At 36.5% G+C, this 20552-nt stretch overlaps 1 pseudogene; it reads left to right on the top strand.

Moving 5' to 3' along the window:
• The window catches only part of LOC130028612 (ran-binding protein 9-like), an 86024-nt pseudogene extending 65807 nt beyond the window's left edge, over positions 1–20217 (top strand).
• Positions 20218–20552: the final 335 nt, after the last annotated feature.

Here is a 20552-nt window from a genome sequence, read left to right as displayed (position 1 = left end):
GGGGATAAAAACTTGGTCTGCAGTATACAAGACAAGTGTGCCCTCCTGTAGTATTATTTTAGTCCCACTACTCTATATTTTTACTATAAACTGGTGGTGTCAAAGTTTTTAATCTTAGCCATTTGAATGTGCAGTATATGGTATAGTTGTTTAATGAGCCTTTTGATAACAGATTATGTTTTCATTACACAACAGTCATCAATAATGTTTTTTATTTTGGGAAATGTTTAGTGATATTTTTCTCAATTTCTACTGAATTATCTGTTGATTTATAAGAGTGCTTTATATATTTGGTGTGTAAAGTCTTTGTATGAATTGCAAGCAAGTTTTTGAATCCCAATCTGTGATTTTACATTTCATTTTATCAATTATATGTTATGAAGAAAAGTTTTTCACTTTATAAATACATAATAAATATGTTTCCTTAAAGCACTGTAGCACTGTCCTCTCATTGTTCATTGCTCAAGCAGGCCTAGTAACATCTCCATTGTGAGACTTGTTGTTACTGTGCTTGGCATATCAAATACGCCACAGGTAGCTTGCCAGGCTTTGCTGTGTGGGCAAGAGATTCTCGGTAGCTTGCTGGGCTCTCCAAGAGGGACTAAGGAATGGAACCTGGTTTGGCTGTGTCGGCAGCATGCAAGGCAAAGACCCTCCCCGCTGTGCTGTTGCTCCAACCCGTGTTTCCTTATACTGAGTTTTATATATTATCTATTCACGTAACTTATGGAGCATTTTCTGTATTTTTGGAATAACTCACATAACTCATGGAGAATATTCACATAACTCATATTCACATAACTCATGGAGCATTTTCTGTATTTTTGGAAAAAAATTGTATAACTTAACATTAATATTTTAGACTATACTACCATTCCTTTTTTAAAGGTATAAGATATGTTTATAAGATATATACATTTATGCTATAAATTTTAGTTTTAGCATTGCTTTTGTTGCATTAAAAATATTCATCGCTGTTTCATTTTGATTCAACAAATGTTTTATTAAAATTTTATTTGTTTATTTTTGGTACCTGGCCATGTTCAGGGATTACTCCTGATTCTGTACTTAGTGATAACGCTTGGTAGGCTCTGGGGACCATATCGTGTACTAGAGATTGGAACCAAGACAAATGTCCTACCCATTGCACCATATCTCTAGCTTCCTCAGCAAAATGTTTTAATATTTTTGTTGAATTATTAATATTTTATACAGATGATATATTAGAATTATAATTATTCTGTTTAATATACTATGCTATATTATATGATATATTATTAGTTTTTCTTATCTACTGGCTTTTAATCTAATTTATTTTAGTCTGAGAATATAATATTTTACTGGGTATATATTTTAAAAACTATTATATTGTTTGTGGAAAATTGCATATTTTGTAGGTTTCTCTTGTACAATTCTGTAACTACCAAACAAATCTTGTTCATTAGTTTTTCAAGTTTTTCAAGAGGAGTGTTAGAATTTTTATTTATAATTGTGGATACTTACATATACATTTATAAATATATATGTTTGTGTAATTTTCTATTTATTTCTAAGCTCTATTAATAATCACTTAAATATAATTGATGAATTTTCTTGATAATGATTGCTTTTATCATTATGAAAAATTTCTTCTTTAATATTTGATAATACTCTCCTCTTAAGATTTTTTTTTTTTTTTTTGCTTTTTGGGTCACACCCAGCGATGCACAGGGGTTACTCCTGGCTCCGCACTCAGGAATTACTCCTGGCGGTGAACCATATGGGACCATATGGGACACTGGAAATTGAACCTGTGAAAGGCAAATACCTATCTACTGTACTATCACTCGAGACCCCATAAATGTTATTCTTAAATTAATCTATACCCTCTGTTTTCCTTGGTATTTGAATTTGCATGATAAATATATTTTCTTCTTATTTTACTTTTAGCTTAATATGGCTTCTCTAAAAATTGCATTTTTTAATTTATTTTAAATTTTTTATTTCTTTATTGTGACAGACAAATTGCTCCACCAACTAAGAACGGCCATGCACCACTACCCATGGAATCGATAAAGAGCTATCTATCTGTCAATCCTGTCCGTGTCTGTGCTGGGTGAGGTTTCCCCTGTTCAGTCAAATTAAGCAGCAGGCTCCACTCCTGGTGGTGTCCTTCTGTCAATTCCTAGATTGATAGCACAGCAGGGAGGGCATTTGCCTTGCACGTGGCTGACCTGGCCAACATAGGTTCAGTTCCTCCGCCCCCCTCTGAGAGCCTGGCAAGCTACCAAGAGTATCTCCCCCCCCACAGCAAAGCCTGGCAAGCTCCCTGTGATGTATTTGATATGCCAAACACAGTAACAAGTGTCACAATAACAAGTGTCACAATATAGACGTTACTGGGCCTGCTCGAGCAAATTGATGAACAGCTGGAGGACAGCAACAGTGATTGTGACAGCTTTTTTTTTGTTTGTTTTAACTTTATTGAATCACCGTGAAATAGTTGTAAGTTTTCATGTTTGGGTTACAATCACACGATGATCAAACATGCATCCCTCCACCAGTGCACATTCCCCACCACCAATATCCCTGGCATACCTGCCCCGTTCCCACCCTCCCCCTGCCTCCATGGCAGACATTATTTCCCATAATCTCTCTCTAGTTTGGGGCATTATGGTTTGCAATATAGACACAGAGAGGTCATCATCATGTTTGGTCCTTTATCTACTATATGCACACATCTCCTATCCTGACCGATTCCTCCAGCCATCATTTTCTTAGTGATCTCTTCTCTATTCCATCTTCCTTCTCTCCTTTGCTTATGAGGAAGGCTTCCAGCTATGGAGAAACCTACCTGTCCCGTGTATCTACTGAGGTGTCAGCCTCAGTGCTGGCATGGATGTGGGGAAAAGGTGACACTCTTTCACTGTTGGTGGGAATGAACACTAGTCCAGCCTTTCTGGAAAACCCTATGGACAGTCCTTAAAAAACCAGAAATTGAGCTTCCATAATGACCCCAAAATACCACTTCTTGGAATATATCCCGAGGATGCAAAAAAGCACAGTAGAAATGACATCTGTACCTATATGTTCACTGCAGCGCTTTTCACAATAGCCAAAATCTGGAAACAACCCAAGTGCCCTAGAACAGATGATTGGTTAAAGAAACTTGATATATCTACACAATGGAATACTATGCAGCTGTCAAGAGAGATGAAGTCATGAACTTTGCTTATAAATGGATAGACATGGAGAGTATCATGCTTAGTGAAGTGAGTCTGAAAGAGAGGGACAGACATAGAAAGACTGCACTCATTTGTGGTGTACAAAAATTGTACTTTTAAAATAATTTCTAATCTGGAATTATTTTATTTTCACTCTTATAATATCTTCCTTTATGTCAGTGTGCGTAGATATTTTATATTGGTTAAAATTTTTAATAGAAACAACTTTAGACTTATTTTTTACCATTTATTTCATTATTTACTATGACCATTTTGCTTTTCCATTATATGTGATGGATGGTTTTATATATCAACTTGGCCTGGCCAAACTATTTCTTTATCTTGTCTTATCAAAAACTATTGTGGGTAAAGCTGTGTTAGTGTTATGTAGTTAACATCTAAATAAGTTTATATCCTGTAAAGAAGTAATATAAAGTTTATATCCTGTAATTCATGTATGCCTCATATAATCTGAAAACCCTAAAAGCAGTCTCCCTGTAGAATAAATTTCCTTTCTGTAAAGTAACAGCTATTTTTGCCTGAGAATTTTCATTAGTCTATACTGACCTCAAGGATTCAGACTTCACCTACCCAGAATCCATACTTTTAAACAAATTCCTGAAATAAATTCCTTCTTTTCTCTCTCTGTATATGTATGTGTTTTTATGTACATACAAATATATTTATGTGTATCTAAATTTAAATATGTAGCTTCCCTACATATTTATAAGATTAATAAACACACACATACATGTGTGTGTGTGCGTTAAAATGCTTCTTTGGCACAATCCGAACTGACTGGCATTTTATTTTCAAGAGTGTTTCCAAGGAAACTAGGTCTCAGGATGAGTTTTCTGAATTTGTTCTGGGTTTTTAGAAATTGATTATCTAATATAAATAGCTTTGAAGTAATTATGACTGTATTCAATAATAAAGAAGGCACTCTTAATCGGTGGTACTGTAGAAATAGAAATAAAATACTTAAAATTATACACTACTATGAATGGAATGCCTATATTTCTGCAAGACACGCATGATGAAACCCTAATCCTTATTTTGAAGGTATTTGGAAGTGAAATCTTTATGTGATAATGATTTCAGGTGGGCAGAGAACTCAGGAATGGCTTATCACCTTAAAACCATTGTCTAGGAGCTAACTAGCTGTCTTCCCACTACATAAAGCTACTAAAAGTTAGCAATTTGCAACCCAAAAGAGGGTTCGGTAGGACCCAAGGATGCTGGTACCTGATAACAGACTTCCAGATTCCCAAATAAATTTCTGCTTTCTGTTTTTTTGTTTGTTTGATTTGATCTTTTTTTCTTTTTGGGTCACACCCGGCGATGCACAGAGGTTACTCCTGGCTCTGCACTCAGGAATTACTTCTGGCGGTGCTCAGGGGACTATATGCTAGACTGGGAGTCAAACCCGGGTTGGCCGCATGCAAGGCAAACACCCTACCTTCTGTGCTATCACTCTAGCCCCTCCAAATTTCTGCTTTTAAGTCATTCAACTTGTGATAGTTCGTGACAGCACCTCGAACATGAAAATGCCTATGAAATAAAGTTGATCACACAGTCAAAATTGACTTCTGATCATTAATTCATATATCTAAATTTCATATATCTAAAAATTTATAGTATTATAAAGTAAATCTAGAAGAATTAGTCAAATATACAAAACAAATATAAACAGAATATTTTAAAATATAAGCAAAAGATAAATTATTACTTTGTGTTAGCATCATGTTTTTATTGTTTTTAATTTACCTTTGTTATATTTATTCAGGTGTATTTTTTAAAATATGATGAACAACTGAATTTTCTCTGTGTTTGTTATTTGTAATGGATTTCATTCAGTCTGCTATCTTTATGATGAGTCAATATATTTTTAAAGAGGAAGGTCTTTATACTATACAATTAAACAAGCACTGGGAAGGTTAAAACCACAAATTTCAGGGCTCAGATTGATGGTACAGAGTTAACAAAGATGCCCTTCTTACTCTTGCCCGCAGTTAGAACTCAGACACCACCAGGTCCCTCAGCATCACTGATTTTGCAGTCCTCCAGCAGAACTGACTGCATCCTAGGGCTCTTACATTGCTTTTCTTTTTTTTGACAACATCTAGAAGCACTCAAAGGCTTTCTCCTGGCTCTGCACTCAGGGAACACTCCTGGTGGAGTTCCTAGGATTATATAGGGTGCCAGGATCAGACCAGGTCTATCACATGGAATGGAAACACTCTACCCAACTGTTGGACCTTCTCATAGAACTGCAGGTCCAATTACTGAGAGTTAGGAGGGAATTCCCTAGGCTGTTTTACCACTGCTGTGACCGTTTACCACACCCCATTCCGTCACCCCTCAAACAACTCCTCAAATTTCTCTCCAAGTTAAATTGCACCTCCCCAAAACACAAATAAAAGCCAATGATAATGTGTTTAATGTGTGATATTTAAATGTTCTTATAACGTCTATAAGTTGCTTTATTTTGAGGGTGGGGTGGGGCGTTAAGGCCATAGCTGGCAATTCTCAGGGGCTATACCTGGCAGTGTCACTCAGGAGTGAACTTTCGCAGTTCTTCAGAACCATATGTGGTTCCCAAGATTCAAACAGAGGTCAGAGGAATGCAAGGCTATTTTGCTGGTCCTATTATCCACAAAATTTTGTTTGTTTTGTTTTGGGACCATACTTGATGGTGTTTGGGGCTTACTTCTGCCTCTATGCTCAAGGAACTGTATGGATGTCACGGATTGAACTAGGTAGGACATAGACAAGGCAAGCACCCTGCCTGCTGTGTTAACTCTCTAGGCTTTAGCAACATTAAAATAATAATAATAATAAGAAGAAGAAGAAGAAGAAGAAGAAGAAGAAGAAGGTGCAATGAACATTTTTGGAATGACTGATGCTTCTTCCATCTTTCTTAAGAGATCTATGACATATGTTTTGAAATAATTACTTTCTTAGGATCTCTCATTACTATTTAAAATACATTAATTCTAAACTTTTCTATTAAAAACATCTCTGACTTACAAAAATAAAACATGGGTGATAGCTCTTCATTGATTTACTTTATTTACCACAATTCCGGTTTCATATATAATGTGTACTGTTTATATTGAGCTTTCACGTTAAGATTAGTCCTTGCATTTTATAAACAATGGAAATAGATGAAGGATTTAGTATGACAGGTGTTGATTTAGTAGGCTCCAATGGAGAGTGAATTTTCTTCTTGACTGTGTGCCTAATACTTTTGGAAGGCATTGAACATTTGCCTGGGGCCTGTAAACATTGAACTTTTGGTTCAAAAAATGCTGGAATACATATAATGCAATTCTTTATATGTACTTGATTTAAAATAAAATCCTGTAGAAGTTTTCCTCATTAATCTACTTACTTTGATTCAACACACTCTGACTCAGAGCTATAAAATGATTTGCTGACATAAATAAGTATAATGGCCGTCAATGCTTGAAATCTGAGGGCAATGCCTTTTGACTTTGCTTTTTAAGCTATTCTAAAATATGAGTAACCATGGATAGAATTTCTCCAAATTAATTTTTTCTTGTTTTTATTTGTATTTGGTTTTTATCTTAGTATTATATTACCATTAAAATGTTATAGTATTAAAGAAGAAAATATTTATTTTAAGATTAATATGTTATATCTTAAAGATCAACAATAACCATATGAAGTTTCTTTCCCAAATATTAATATTTTACCTCATAGAACTGTTCAGTGGAGAATTTTCATCTTGTGCATGTGAACCAAATATGTATTTTTCAATCTCTGGTTTTCGTCTTTTTTTCATAAATCAAATATAATTTTCTTTTGTCTTTTATATATATGTATGTATGTTCCCTATCGTACACAAATCAAATTTTAACTTTTTTCACCTCAAAACTACTTCTTTCTCCAAAATATTTTGTGTATTAACTCAATACTTTTAGAAACACCATGAGCTGAAGATTTATTTCTTCCTCCCTTACTACTTCTCTTCATCCAATTAAGTTGCAGTACCTTGTGCATTCTAATGCCACCTCTTAAATCTAGACTTTGCCTTTTGATGCTTATTTCTGACAGATTTTACTTTCACTTGGTATATTTAAATAATTTATATTTCCCGTTTGATATAACTTTGACAGTTCTGCCAAATTGTTTTCAGCAGTGTTCAGTTCTGTTCATAATATTCTCCTGCTTGAAAATTGTCAAACTCCTCCCATGGCTCACCAAGGGACATCTGGTTAGATACCATTCCCTGGAAATTTTTACTTCCTACTTTTTTGTAGAATTTTCAACAAGGGAAGGCCTCTGCATCCATAGCTACCTTGTCTTTGCTATTGAAAGTTCTGTTTAGAATAGCTTGCATAAATATATGTGTTTTCTGCAGATGAATGACCAAATAAACCAATCCAAATAAACAAAACAGAATAACGATGACCAATTCCCTATGACTCTGAAGTGAACTAGTCATGCAGGTGATGGAGATACCTGAACACAACATGTGATGTTTATCCAGAGATTAATCTCAATGGTTTTTCAAAATAAAATCAGAAAATATAAACTCCTGGATTTGCTAGCAGCTAACCAAAGCATCCATTTTGTTAAAAAAAAGTTCTGCAAAAATCCTTTTCTACCTAGGAACATCCCTCATCCTAATTAAGTCTCTTAGTATGAGGGCATAGGATTGTAGTGAGCAAAGAGAGCCTGTAATAACAGCTTTATACCCTTTTAAATAAAAAAAATATATTTGACAATAAGTCATTAACTTTCAGTCATTGTTATTTTATAGGGAATCTAATTTTTCCTATTTTTGTTTTATTTGAAAGAGGCTCTGAAGTAATGCTCAGGAAGTCGGTGGCCCCTCCTGGCAATGCTCTGGCCAGGTGGTTCAGCATTTAATGTGAGGCGCCCAAGATGTATTGCTGCTCATACCCTGAAGTGCTGAGATTATGGGGGCCACCCACTCATAGTTAGGGGATTTCAGGAATGTTCTCGATATGGTTGGAAACAATAAATTATAAGAAATCAAACCTGGGTCAACTGAACCAAAGTCATGTATTTTAACTTTAGTACTATCTCTCTGGTCCCCCAAATGTACTGTTATTTCAGAAATTATATTGCAAACTGATATATCTACCAAATATGTCACAACATTAAAATAAATACGTTTCTCCATAATTTCACCTTGCCATTTTTCAGATTCCTTAAATTCTTCAACGTGCCCTATATCTTTTAACTTTGTTTTATTTTGTGTTCTTGTTTTCCTCCTACTGCCAGTGCAGTGTTCCCCAACTGTTCACTAGACCATTTAAGATAGGAAAGACAATTTCATCCTCAGGCACAATTTATAAAGTGTATTTCCAATGTTACCAAAAACCATACTTTTAGAATGCTTTTGAAAGATGAGATAGTAGCGTGTTCATTGTCAGAAGGCACTGTAGAACTTAATGCTCTCTTTTCAACTGCATTTAAGAAAGCCCAATCACTGTCACTGTCTTCCCATTGTTCATTGATTTGCTCAAGCGGGCCCAGTAAAGTCTCCATTTTGAGACTTGTTGTTACTGTGTTTGGCATATCGAATATGTCACGGGTAGCCTGCCAGGCTTTGCCGTGCGGGTGACATATTCTTGGTAGCTTGCCTGGCTCTCCAAGAGAGGCAGAGGAATTGAACCAGGGTAGGTCGGATTGGCCGCATGCAAGGCAAACGCCCTACTGCTGTGTTATCGCTCTAGCCCAGAGAGTCCAATATGTACTATAAATTCCCATTCAAGTGTAATTTCTTACTGTTCACCATAAACTTGGGTTTTCTAAATAACTTTATTATATTCTGTTTCATCTTACCTAAGTGTACTTTAATTTTTTTGCGCATGAAACACAACTTCTTCAATCAAGAGATGTTTGAATCTAATTTGTATTTCAATATATGTATATCTTGTACATGATGCAATTTTAATAAGTACCGATTGAGTTTGATATTAATAGAGGTCTATGTCACTGTCACTCCTCCCGTTGTTCATCGAATTGCTTGAGCAGGTCCAGCAACGTCTCAATTTTTTGAGACTTGTTGTTACTGTGTTTGGCATATTGAATACATCACGGGTGACTTGCCAGGGTTTGCCGCATGGGTGAGATACTCTTGGTAGCTTGCCTGGCTCTTCAAGAGGGGTGGAGGAATCAAACCCAGCTCAGCCAGGCTGTCTGTGCAAAAGGCAAATGCCCCACCACTGTGCTATTGCTCCAGCCCAGAGGTCTATAACATGTCCAATAAATAATATATATATATATATAATTTTTTTTTATTCATCGCTGGAGCGATAGCGCAGTGGGTAGGGCCTCTGCCTTGCACGCAGCCAACATGGCCAACCCGAGTTCGATTCCTCCGCCCCTCTCGGAGAGCCCTGCAAGCTACCAAGAGTATTCGATATGCCAGACACAGTAACAACAAAGTCTCCAATGGAGATGTTACTGGGCCCGCTCGAGCAAATCGATGATCAATGGGAGGGCCTTTACTTTTACTTTACTTACTTTACTTTATTCATTTATTTGTGCTTGAGTGATAGCACAGTGGTAGGGCATTTGCCTTGTGCAGCCGGCCTGGCCAAGCCGGGTTTGATTCCTCTGCCCCCTCAGAGACCTTGGCAAGCTACCGAGAGTATTTTGCCTACATGGCAAAGCCTGGCAAGCTACCCATGACATATACAATATGCCAAACACAGTAACAACAAGTCTCACAATGGAGGCGTTACTGGGCCCACTCCAGCAAATCGATGAACAATGGTAGGACTGTGACCGTGATTCATTTATTTAATTTTTCGCTTTTTGGGTCACAAACAGCAATGCACAGAGGTTACTCCTGGATCATGTACTCAGGAATTACTCCTGATGGTGTTAGGGGGACCATAAGAGATGCTGGTAATCAAACCCAGTTTGACCTCCTGCAAGGCAAATGCCCTACCTGCTGTGCTATTGTTCTAGCCCAATAATATATGTTTTTGAGGGGAATTAAATACCTGAAAAAGCTCTAAATTACCCCATTATTGTATTTAGGAGCCATTCCTGGCAACCCACAGTAGCTCTGCAGTTTTCAGGATTAAACTCTTTACTCTAGGCTTTTGAGGAATCTTGCTAGCCTCCAGTAGATTGTGTTTCAAGAAAAGAAAAACTGAAAAATAAGGGTATATCTTCTTAGGCACGAGGATATTTAGGGAATAAGTTAGTTCACGATAAACCTCAAGATACATAATATTTGGACTACAATTTGTGATTCTGCTTGTATAAAGAATGTTCTCAGTTTTTGAAAAAAAATAGTCAGAGCCATAATATTAAATATGGAAGATATAATGGGGTGTCAATGTAAAATTAAGTGTGTTCTCGATTTAAGAACAAGAATAAGATAATTGATTATGCTTACAGTTTATTGCAAGTATAGGCTATATATTCCTGTATATGTATCAAGAATCACTAAAATATTTTGAGTACAAAATTTTACTAATTTAAGTAGGTATATTTTAATAGGGAAAATATTCAAATAATCTTTTTTCATTGCTTTTTGGAGATCTTCAGGGGTTTCTCTTAGCTCTGTACTCAGGAATCACTCCTGGCAGTGCTCGGGGATCAAACCTGGGTCAGTCACAAGCAAGGTAAATGCCCTACCTGCTATACTATCACTCTGACTGTATTTAAATATTCTTATAAGTAAAAAAAGGATGAACACATTTTCCCATGAAAAATAAAATGGGAACCAGACCAATAGCACAGTGGATCAGGAACTTATTTCACATGTATCTGACCTGAGTTCAATCCCTGGCACCCCATAGGGTCCCCTGACGACTGCCAGGAATGATCCCCTAGTGCAAAAGCAAGAGTCCCTGAGCACAGTTACGTATGGCCCAAAAACAAACAAACAAAATGTAATGAATAGTCTCTAAAATAGATATCTATATCAAAAGAAATTAGGGCTGGCCAGAGAGATAGTACAGTGGATAGGGCTCTTGAGACCCACCACAGTTCAATCCCCAGCACACTATATTGTTCCTCAAACCCAGTCAGGAGTTATTACTGAGCACAGAGCAAGGGATTAGTCCTGAGCACTACTGGGTGTGGTCCCAATAAACAAAATTATATGCTGGGGCCTGAGTTTTAGTACTAGCTGAGCTATAGTACTACCCTAGAGACTAGGTGTTACATACAGCTGACAGGAGAGCAGTCTCCAGAACCACTTATACATATGTAAGTATGTATATATACATATATGTGTGTGAACATATATATATTATGTAAAGAATACCAATATTTCTTTAATATCTGGATGTGACAGTACAGCATAAAACTTATATTTTCACATAAAATGCTGAATATAGTCAATAAAATGAAAGAAAACTCAAAATATTTTCTTCAAATAGAATACATACATGTCAGTACAATTTAGGAAAATCTGTATAAATTTATCTAATATATTTTAAAACTTAATTTTTTTTTTTTTTGCTTTTTGGGTCACACCAGTGATGCACAGGGGTTACTCCTGGATCATGCACTCAGGAACTCCTGGAGGTGCTCAGGGGACCATATGGCATGCTGGGAATTGAACTCGGGTCAGTCACGTGCAAGGCAAACACCCTACCCACTGTACTATCGCTCCAGGCCCAAAACTTAATATTTTGACCAAGTTATGAATTCTATTCATTGCTGTAATCCAGATTATTTTCTTTGCTGAAACACTAAATTGCAATCAGAGTTGATGACTGACTGTGAGGTAAGCTTTAATGTATAATAGAAAAAAAATTCAATTTGTAGAATATGGTAGAGTCAGCAGCGCCTCCCTCAGTGAGTACCCAGTGATTCAGAGTTATGGGATCTATGAAATCGAAATATCACCAAATATATCAGATAGAGCTTCCATTCTCTTCTCAATACTTTTGCCAATATTTTGAAAGGCATATTTGGCAATCTTAGTAAGATACAGAAAGAGAAAGTTTCATTTTTAGCATTCAAGCTAATTGGGGATATAATTTTATTAAAACCTTGTTTTAGAAAATAGTAGGTCTCTTTCCTCTTCATGACTCCTCCACCCACCTAACCACAGTACCAATCCAACATGATCTAAAGCAACTGAACTTGCCCTAAATGTGTTCTAAAGTCAGGAATGAAAAGAAGACAAAGTGAAAAGAAAATGAAAATATTTCTTAAGATTGGATTTTCTAGTAAGTTAAAATAAAAATGTCTTATAGATGAACTCAAAGACTAGTCAATTTCAAGGAATGTCTAGAGGGAAAGAAAAGTAAATAGAGAAACTGAGTCACACAGTCTCAACTTCCAGAAAAGAACTTAACTGTATGTCTAACTCTCCAAAGCTCACACCAAATAAACTGCCAATTGACCATCATTTAGTCTAAGCCAAGTCTGCAACCAACTATGCCTACTATACTAAGACAACTTTACCTAGTCACCTAAATTTTTGGTACTGCTTTAAAATGAGTGTAGTTTGAGGCTGTCATAACCACATTATTCATAATATTTAGAGATCTGGCATTAAGAATGTCTAAGCTCATTAACGTGGAAATATTTTTTAGGATTGGGAGAAGTTCATGATAGAAGTGTTTAAGATTGATGGACACATTAAGGCAACGGTTTGAAGAGTAAAGTGTTTTGATATGTGAAATGTTTGCTTAGTTCAGTGATTTTATTACCCTAATAAAGGGGTTACTTACCCAAAGGGGAAATATATTATCCTGTGAGAGAACTCTCTAAACAGTATGTTACTTAGAGGACTATTTTAGACATTTCCTTATAAAATAAACTGAGTCATAATTTTGTCTGCCTGGTTTAGAATTTCTTTGACTAGTTAGGCAATGTGAATGCCAACTGCTAAAATAGTTCTTGATTCTGTTAAACTGTGTGGAAGTTAAGGAAGGTGATTTAAATACAAATTAGACTAGTTTACTAAATTTAAAGCCTATGTAGGCATTTTGTCTACTTGCTGTGTGTAGCCATAATTAAATGTAAGAATCTTTTAAAAAATGTTAAGGCATCATATTTTAAAAGTTACTTATATTTGAGTTTCAGGCACACAATACTCGAGCACTAATATAATCACCAGTGTCAAATTCTTTCCACCAATGTTCCCTCTTTCCCTCTCAACACCAGCCTGTCTCCTTGACATGACATTTAAGTTTGGTTACGATAGCACAGCGGTAGGGCGTTTGCCTTGCACGCAGCCAACATGGCCAACCCGAGTTTCATTCCTCCGCCCCTCTCGGAGCGCCCAGCAAGCTACCGAGAGTATCTCGCCCGCACGGCAGAGCCTGGCAAGCTCCCCGTGACGTATTCGATATGCCAAACACAGTAACAACAACGTCTCCAATGGAGGCGTTACTGGGCCGGCTCGAGGACCTTTTTTATTGTAGTGTGGATCTTCTTATTTTCTGTTTTCTTCCTATTATCTGTGATTCAGACAGATCACAAATCTACACCATCAATGTGTCAGAGTCCCCTGCCTCCTACCTTCCATTCTTCCTACCTTCCATCCTTCACTGTATTTTTTCACCCCATCTCTCCCTTTGATCCTTTGATACCTTGTTTTTCCTTGTCCTAAATAGGTCAGTCCTCCAAATAATGTTCTCATATAAATGTTTTAATAGACAACAGAATTTTTATCTTCAAACATATCCTTATTTTTTTTTTTTTGGTAACAATCAGCAGTGCTCAGGGATTACTCCTGACTCTTCACTCAGGAATCACTCTTAGCGGACTTAGGGGAGCATCTTGGGTGCCACAGATAAAGTCTGGGCTGCCTGTGTGCAACATGCTGCGTTATCTCTCCAGCACCTTGAAACACGTCTTAATAAGGATTAAAAACAAATTTTAGTTGAAAAACATATTTTTATATTTAATGACAGAGAATTAGAATTTAAAATACACAGTCTTAAGAAAATATATTAAGTTAATAGAAAGGACAGTTTATAGTTCTTTAGGTTAAGAAAAATTATAAATGGCATGGTTATGAATGAATTGGGGTGTAATAAGTAAATGATTATAAAATATTAGTGAAATATTTTTATCTAGAAATTAGCAGATTTTCAAACTTGAAAGTTAATAGGGACATTTACAATATCTAGGATAGGAATAGTCATCTATTTTCTCTGTGATTATTTTTTGCTGCACTCTTTCCAGACTGCAATTTGAATTCATTGGTCTAATGCATAAAACATGTATTCCATTTCTAGGAATATCCTCCTACAAAGCAGAGTTGTATATTAGAATCATGTTTAAGAAAGGTCATCAATAAAATTGTTTATATGAAAATAGTTTCCAATCATTATCTCATATGCTAAGAAATAAAATGAAGGCATGAAAGAAGGGGGAAGAATTGTGGAAAGCCGTCTTTTAAGGACAACTACATGAATTTTTAGTGTATGTGTTACCCTGCAATCCTTACTGACATTACAGAAGAGAATGCGTATTTTCATGTAAATCAGACAAGTGACCAGTTGAAAATTTAGCAATTCTATCATTATGTAAAAGGGACCTCTTTTTTTATTATTTCACTGAACAAATTAATTGCATTTTTTTACTCTTCAATCTATTTTCTCCTTAGAGTAATTTAAAAAAACCATCAATGTTTCTTCTAAGTGAACAAAATAGTATTTTCTAAAAAATAGCTCCAAAGCATGAATGACCAAAAGGAGAGAGAAAGAGGGGGAGTCTGGAGAATGGGTGGGAGAGAGAGAGGAGAGAGAGACAGAGAGAGACAAAGAGAAAGAGAAAGAGGAAGAGGAAGAGGAAGAGGAAGAGGAAGAGGAAGAGAAAGAGGTGTCTGCTATAGAGACCAATTAGGTATGATAGTATGAGGGAAACTGGGGACATGCATGGTGGGAAATATTCATTAGTGGAAGGATGGGTGTGAAAATATTGTATGACTGAAACCCAATCATGAACAACTTTGTAACTGTGTATCTCATGGTGATTCAGTTAAAAAATAGAGCTTGCTACAATCCCAGAATTTAGATGGCTGTTGTCAGCTTCTTAAAAATTACCATTGCATTTCTTTCAGAAATTAAACCTAAAATTACAGTTTCTAATTTCCGTTTCTTATTTTAAATTACAAAAATGTATGGTTGTGAGATGAATTCAGGAAATAAAGTAAAAATTCCAATGTTTATTTTATGCATTGTAAGGAAAAAGATTATTTTGACATGTGGCCTATATTTAATGAATTTTTTAAATGATTTTATTTGAGAGACCACACTCAGCTTTGCTCAGGGCTAATTCCTATGCCAGGAATCACTCCTGGCAGGCTTAGAAGACCATATGGGTGCCAACGTTGGAACCCAGTTCAGCAGCATTCAAGGCTAGTGCCCTTCCTGCTGTACTATCTCCACAGCACCAAAATGTTCTAAATTTTTATAAGAGATATATTGCCAAATCATAATATAATTAGCAATTTATTGTATGATTTCAATAAAGTTTGTTTATTTACAACAAAGAATATTTATTTTCTTATTCATTAATAATTTTTAGCATAAATTTTAGCTTTTAGGAATTTTGTGTTCTATGTACCAAATGTTATTGAACAAATAAGGCCATACTCCTTTTTTTCCCAGCTACTCACAGGAGGGTTAGAAATGTACAAATGTATCATATAGAATGTCTTGGATACAATGGGCAGAATTATGCTTTTATACTTAGCTGATTAAATCTTTTAAGCTGTTATGAAATTGGATGTGGAACCAGTAAAGATGATTGGTTTATAAATATACTACTGTGAGAACTGTATGTGTGTGTGTGTGTGTGTGTGTACGTGTGTATGGAATATATATATATATATATATATATTTATATAGTAAAAACTATGCACACACAAATAGAGTAAAACTATAGATGTTTTCAGAGAAGCCTTGAGGTCATGATGTGACTTCTCAAGAAGTCTGAATTTTATTATAAAAAAAACTTGTGTTTTTTAAGTATTGCAAGTATTATCATGAGGCGTGTCTTTTAGGGAGTGTCATATCAGTTGCCACTTTAGTATGTGATCTATCTAATCCTCCAGGTAACATTAAACTACACAGGGACAACGCAACTCAAGACAATGAATATATTTATTCAGGTATCTTAGTGTCGAAACAACTTTAGTCCATCATGTGCTATGGTATTTTCTCCCTTGACTAGCTGAAATTAAATTGTTTCCTATTCCCATTTAACAATTGCTACATTTGTCTATGCACAGATTCTACTTCTGTGCTCAAACCCTGAGCACACTTATCTTCGAAACCTGGAGTAGTACAACACAGCACTGCTTATCTCTCATTGCTAGTACACATGTATAGCATACGCACCACCATACTCACAGCTTATCACTTAAGCCCAGCATTGTATAAGCATTTATTTTGCTACTATGCCATATCTCTTTCTTCCTGGTTACTTTCTCCCTCTAAGAAAATGATACAACTCTGCATTCCAACCTTAGGTTAGAGGTAAAAATTACACTGAGTTGGAGAGCAAAACTATATTTAAGAAGAGCAAGCTCACAGAATCAGAACTTGGGGAGTTTATATTAGAAGATCACTTTTATGTACTCAATAGCAATAGAAAATAAAGTGGTAGTTTTTAAAAAGCCAATTATTTTTTTATTTGATTTTATAAAAATTCAAATGGAAGATGTCACAGACTTTCACAGACACTAAGAGCATAAGGGCATGCAGCTTAAGTGTCTGTTGAATATTGTATGTTTTCCTCTCTTGTTCAAGAGAGAACCAAATTAAAAAAGATAAGAAAAACTAAATCTTCTTTGAGGTCCTTTCTTCCCTCCCTCCCTCCCTCCCTCCCTCCCTCCCTCCCTCCCTCCCTCCCTCCCTCCTTACCTCCCTCCCTCCCTCCCTCCCTCTCTCCCTTCCTTCTTCCTTCCTTCCTTCCTTCCTTCCTTCCTTCCTTCCTTCCTTCCTTCCTTCCTTCCTTCCTTCTTCCCTACCTCCCTCACTCCCTCCTTTCTTTCCTTGGAGTAGGGTGGATTTTGAACTATACCTTCTGGTGTTCAGGGGTTAATTTTTGTCTCTGTGCTGAGGAGTGACCCCTGGTGATGTTCAGAAAAACATAATGTTGGGGATCAACCCAGTATTGTCTTTGATAACTACTGACCTCCCATACTAACTCTTTGGCCCATTAGATGAGCTACTAACGAAACTCAGGCTCACCTTCAGATTTAGCTTAAGTCTGGAGTGCATGCCTTGAATGGATGCATTCAAGAACCCTGGCTATTTTATTACACCCAGTGACTAGTCCATCAAGCACCAGTGGGAGTCTTCCTGAACACAGCTGCAGGCATAGCCCTGGGACAACACCAGCATGCCCCCCACTACCCTAAAAATAAGGGAATTACTGGAATACCTACAATTATTAGTAATGTCTGTCTTACTTGTATAATATACGTAGCATAAATCACCATCTAGAAATGTGTTCCCTTCTAATAATGTTATTGTTTGTGCTTTATAATATCTATAATAATGTTATTGTGTTGTGTTTTAGGTTATTCATATAATTTAAAACGAAGGTAAGTTAAATGACCTGTCCAATTTCCTACTGGCATAGTTTAGCAAAATCATCATTATAATGGTCTGATTATAAATTCTTCTGTTTTGCTGGAGATCAATCTAAATAATGTTCAAGGACTATGTGATAGTCTCATGTTTGCCTGATCAAATTCAACATTGATGTGAACCTGACCTAATAGAGATAAAATTTATGTGGATTCTTCTTCAATAAAACGTTTAATTTTTCACAAATATTGGTGTTTTATTGAGCTACTCCAAAAACCATATCACATCCACTTACTAGAAACTATGGTGATAATATGAGGGGTAGGGTTCAAGGGGTTGACCCTGGTTCAATCTCCAGCATCATAGAGCTTCCAGAATATTGAAGGACATAACTGAGGATGCCTCAGGATATTGTTGAGTGTGCTGTGAAAGTTCCTGGTGCCACAGGATATAGATAACATTGCTTTAGCTTGCATCACACTGAACTGCTGACCCCATTTGGCTCAGTATTATTGGGAGAGACTCCCACGTTCCTTAAGCATCATTTGGGAAATCTGCCTCCTCTCCTCTGCAAAACACACTTAATATCATGAAAACTGTTTTCCTTCTGAATATATGTGTAACTATTTCCTTAAACTATTTGGACATTCTAGCCAATTTTCTTTCATTGTCCTCATATAAATAATGGAAAAAGTGCTGCTGCTACTTGGATGTATCTGCAGAGTATCACGTTAATTGAAGTTGATCCAAAGGAGAGGAATAGCACAGAATGATCTCTCTTGTATGTTGAATATAAGAACCTAGTAGGGTAATAAAAAATTCCCAATGGCAACATAAACTAAAAACTAAGAACATAAACTAAATAACCAAAGACAACATAAACTAAGAACTAAGTTAGTTAGTTCCTTCAACATTTTGTGTGTGGGAGAAGATAATAGAATAGGGGAGGAATGCTGACAATGATGGAGCAAAGTGAATACTCTCGTGTGGTGGTCATTGAAAACCAATCATTAACAGAAATATAAACCATCACAAAATCACAAATCACAAATCATCCTGTTAATCGTCGATTGCCTCCAGCAGGCCCCAGTAACATTTCCTTCATCCTAGCCCTGAGATTATATTCAAGGCTCTTTAGGAGAATGAGACCCATCATTGTTACTGGTATTTGGCATATTGGGTACGCCACAGGGAGTTTGCCAGACTCTGCTGTGTGGGCAGGCTACATTTGGTAGCCTGCCAGTTTGTCCAAAGTAGGAATGAGATAATAAGATGTCATAATAGGATGTTGGCCGCGCGGTTCCGGGAGCTGGTTTTTATAGTCTCTGAGTCTTGGCCGTTGATGGGATTACACTGCACCAGGGGGCCAGTTGGTGGGTGTGACCCCCACCTACTGGAATTTGGAGGATCTGGGTGGTGGATGCTCAGCCCAAATCTGAGTAGACTTAGAGATCTCGGCCCCGGACCCCGCGTGGCTTTGTCCCTCTGCCAGTACCTTCATGTGTGTGGAGAGTGGTCTCAGCATGGTGGTGGCTGGTCCTGGAGGTCTTTGGCTGCCGGAGCCCTGGTTGAGGGGGGGAGGAAAGCTCAACCCGCTCCCCTCCAAGGGGCCCTGGTGGCGAGGACAGTCAGGCGCGGGGGCAGGAGAAGTGGTGGATGCCAATTTTGGGCAGCATCCTTTCGTGTTTGATATAGAGGACTACATGCGAGAGTGGAAAACCAAAATCCAGGCTCAGATAGACCATTTCCCTATCGGAGATCGAGAAGGAGAATGGCAAACCATGATACAGAAAATGGTTTCATCTTACTTAGTCCATCACGGGTACTGTGCCACAGCAGAGGCCTTTGCCAGATCTACAGACCAGACTGTTCTAGAAGAATTAGCTTCCATTAAGAATAGACAAAGAATTCAAAAGTTGGTTCTAGCAGGAAGAATGGGAGAAGCCATTGAAACAATACAACAGTTATATCCAAGTTTACTTGAAAGAAATCCTAATCTCCTTTTCACATTAAAAGTACGTCAGTTTATAGAAATGGTGAATGGTACAGATAGTGAAGTACGATGTTTGGGAGGCCGAAGTCCAAAATCTCAAGACAGTTATCCTGTTAGTTCTCGACCTTTTAGTAGTCCAAGTATGAGCCCCAGCCATGGAATGAATATCCATAATTTAGCATCAGGCAAAGGAAATACTGCACATTTTTCCGATTTTGAAAGTTGTAGTAATGGTGTAATGTCAAACAAAGCACATCAGTGATATTGTCACAGTAAACACCAGTCATCTAATTTGAATGTACCAGAACTGAACAGTATAAATATGTCAAGATCACAGCAGATTAATAACTTCACCAGTAATGATGTAGACATGGAAACAGATCACTACTCCAATGGAGTTGGAGAAACTTCATCCAATGTTTTCCTAAATGGTAGCTCTAAACATGACCACGAAATGGAAGATTGTGACACCGAAATAAACCATGATGTTTAAAATTAATTTTAAAAATATTCTAAACCATTATTAATAAGAATAGCAAACAAGAGAGGGTGATAACATTTATTAATATTTGAGTTTATGTATTTTAAAATGACTGAAATGGAAACACAAATATACAACTGAAAATATAAATACTACTATGAAATAATTGAGATATTAAATCCTTTATAGAGACAAAAATGTAATAGAATCTACACGGTACTCTACAGGTTGATACTATGCTTTGTTTGTTATTTATTACAGAACAAAAATAAATGTTAAATTGGACTGTTATTTTGCTAAACAAATGAAATTATAGTTAAGTGGTAAAAAGTCACAACATTATAAGT

This window comes from Sorex fumeus, unplaced genomic scaffold (assembly GCF_029834395.1).
Source record: "Sorex fumeus unplaced genomic scaffold, SorFum_2.1 ptg000003l, whole genome shotgun sequence".
In the NCBI taxonomy this organism is placed as follows: Eukaryota; Metazoa; Chordata; class Mammalia; order Eulipotyphla; family Soricidae; genus Sorex; species Sorex fumeus.
Note: the sequence above shows the minus strand (reverse complement) of the source record. Positions and strands in the feature narration are given on the sequence as shown.